The following is a 3,691-nucleotide window of genomic DNA, read 5'->3' on the forward strand; positions in this document are numbered from 1 at the left end:
TTGGTCATATGGTTTATGCGGTGAGTTGTAGAATTTTGTTTTCTGATTTATGTCTCTAGTAAACTTTGTTTTCACATTGATTCTTCTTTCTTATTTTTAGGGTAAGTGGAAGGTTGATTTTGAAATGGCATGCAAGAAGATCCCTTCCAATCTTCCAAAGGGTGAGATTGAAGCAATAAACATTATAAAACTTCGAAACTCAATGCAGAGTGGTGATTACTTGCAGGGATTGCAAAACTTTGGGGTGTAACAAATGGTTTTCAATTTTAAAATTGTATTCTAATGTGTAAAAGCATGTATGTCATTATACTCTTCTTTGATAAAACACAACAAAGCTCTCAAGACCCCCAAAAAGTCATGACATGTAGAAAACTTCATATTACGCGAGCATGGAACATAGCCACACAAAAACATCTTTCCATTCCAAAAGAAACCCATAATTTTATTACTTCTGCTATCGTGAATCCTTTGGATTTTTCTTGATTCAAGTCATATATTCAACCCTCAACATCAATACATGACCTTTGTAGCATGCAGACCCTTAAATCACCAAAACTCCCGTTTTCCTTCTCTAACTAATGAGTGTTGAGGGCTCATTTTGGGGATAAAGGCACCTATGCCTAGCCGCCAATATATTAGTTACACTGACATTACTTGCATACCTGTATACATATACATTATAGTAGGCACCCATTACTATCACTTCATTCTTTATTCTTTTAGTGACATTTGAATAAAGGGAAGGCCGGTCACACATTGTGACTGTTGGAGTTTCCACATTGTGCATGTGTCTCTCTCTCTTGCTTCTTCCACCATAGCTCTTGGTTGTGCTCCATGCTTCCACTTCAGGGTTCATTCCCTTGAATTGGTATTAGAACCATCTTTTTACCTCAAGGTATGCATTGAGCTTCGGCTTCTTCCCCCCTTTTGCCACTTTTTCCCGGGCATTACTCGGTTCCTTTGAGCACCTAAGAGTGCTTCCAAAGCTTTAGCACCAATAGTAGGAGTACCATTAGAGGTAGCCATATTTGTGTGATTTTCGCCTATACTGTCCCCTTCTTCCTAATCAACTTGACCCATCCTCTAGCTCTAGGCACTCCTCTTGACTCTTAGAAACCATCAGACATCTCTACCATGAGTTTGCGCATCAGATGGAGCTCTTGGGATCAACTATTGATTCACAGTTTGTGCCAATTTATTGTCATACAGATCAGGGCAGCTCTTCATTGATTGTTTGGAGATCAGCTATACTTCTCGAGATGTCTATTTGATGTTGGATCATTTGGGGATTTGATGCCAATGTATCGCAATGCTTTGGGACTGATTTGAGCACTCTTATGCTTAGTTTTATAGGGGTTTTTTACTACTATAATAAGTAGGATTGAATGCTATTTTATCAATGAAAGCATATGCCTATTGCTCTCGAGTTCTTACCGATTATTTCAAGTGATATACTAATGCTTATGGTTCATGTTACATGCTTTGTTATGCTTCTGGATCGCCTTTGAGCTGTGATTGGAGCTTTAAATCTTGACATTGATTATCATTCACTATTATGTATGGTTATTTGTGATGCTCCAATAAGAGCTTTGCAAGTTACTTGGGTTAGATGCTCTTAGCGGATATATGCCACTTAGATCTTGGATGTATGGATGCCTTCCACATGATATTTTGAGCTTTATTTGCTCATCTGGCATTCGAATTTCATTCTAGAGGGAGCCACTTCTTCATATTTGGAGATTACATTGAGCTTTTGGTTACGTAGTTGAGCTTGAGGATCTTACAGTGAGAGCGTGGACTTGGTGACATGTAAATGCTCTTGTTATGCTTTATGTACATAGTTGATGCTTAGTGGGATGATTTTATAGTACTTTTGGACTAGCATCTATCTCTGTCACAATGTTGTCAGTGACGTAGGCATCTTGGTTGGTTATTACTGAGCTTCTCTTATATTGCTTAGTCCATTATGCCTCTAGTTGGTCTCTTCTATTACCCATGAGATCCACTCTATGCGTGATGGTTATGCCTATGGGATGTATCTCAGATTGACACACTAATTCTTTGATAGTTCTCGGTGCCCACCACATATTCACTCACTTCTAGTTGGAATTATTCCCTGGCAGCTGCAATTTGTCTTATATTAGTGATTGCCCATCTTTGACATTGATCTCTTATTGTTGCACTTCATTTTCAGCATGCTGAAATCGCAATTCACTGTACTATTTATGTGAGAAGTCATTTGCATATGACAATTCTTTGCATTGAACTTGTGGATAGTTGGTTAGTACTCCTTGTTTTCAGCTTGATTTGGTAGTGGTTTTAGGGCTATTTATAGTAATTATAGGAGCTTGTTTTGACAGTTTGTACACTCGTTTGCCTTTACTATGGTTGGTGGCTTGACTGATAGTACTATCTTTAATATTGATAAGTTGGATGATACCAACTACAACTACTTGAAGGCCCAAATCTGGCAAGTTTTAGTGCAAAAAATACATGTTAGGCCCTTGAAACATGAGGGCATCAAGCCCAAACTTATTAATGTAGATGATTGGGCTGAATTAGATGAGCTATGTAAGTCCACCATCATATTGCCCCTCTCTAAGAAGGTGTTCTATAATGTTGTCTTTGATGGGTAGTCTGAATGGAAACTATGGGAAAAGATTCGCAATGTTTATGAGAAATAGAGCCCTGCTTCTCAAATGTATTGGTTAAAGTAACTCATTGACCTTTGCATGAAGGAGGGTACTTATATTTCAGTCCACTTAAATGAGTTTCATTCCATTATTAGTCATTTGTCTTCATAGGGGATTGAATTCAAGGGCACTCTTCTTCAGTTGTTTCTCTTAGTTACATTGCTTGAATCATGGGATATCTTTTGTACTGCTATGTGTGCCAACATACCTATTGATGGGCTATAGTTTTTGCAAGGTGTAGAGGGTGTACTCTTGATTGAAGAGGTTAACAAGAAGAACATTGATGCTTCCTGCACCTCTTATGCTTTGACAATTAGAGGCAATAATGGTAGGGGTGATAATGATTGTCGTAGCAGAGACTCTCACAGTCTTGCTCTCAGTCATATGGGCAATCTCGCAGTAAGTCCCGTGGTCATAAGTCCTCATTGACTTGTCATTACTATGGAAAAGTAGAGTATATTTGACCACAGTGCCATAAAATGCGCGAAGACAAGTGCAAAGGTAAGGGTAAGGGTAAAGCACAAGACAAAATGATGGTCATAGTATTGTTCCTAGCAAGTCCAGTGTTAAGATTGAAGAGATTAATGTTGTGCAGATTGATTTTGATGATGATTTCATACTTGCAATCTCTTCTCTTGATAGTTTATAGTTGATTGATGCTTTGTCAGGGTATACTCAGTGTTATTGGATGATAGATTCAAGGGCTTCTTTTCATGTGACCCCTCATAGAGAGTGGTTTCACTCCTATTGCAGTTTGATTAGATCTGTCTGTTTGGGTAATAACTTGGCATTGAAGATAATTGGTATTGGTGATGTCCAGCTCAAGTTGCATGTTTACTCTTCATGATATACATCATGTACTAGCTCTCACGAAGAGCCTTATTTTTGCTAGTACTTTGGATGATGCAAGTTATCTAGTTTCTTTTTGTGATTTGTCATTGCACGTGGTTCTAAGTCCAATACTCTCTACCCCTTGCTTATATCTGGGTTAGTTGATC

This window comes from Lygodium microphyllum, chromosome 22 (genome assembly GCF_053477565.2).
Source record: "Lygodium microphyllum isolate KBCC chromosome 22, Lygodium_microphyllum_v1.1.10, whole genome shotgun sequence".
In the NCBI taxonomy this organism is placed as follows: Eukaryota; Viridiplantae; Streptophyta; class Polypodiopsida; order Schizaeales; family Lygodiaceae; genus Lygodium; species Lygodium microphyllum.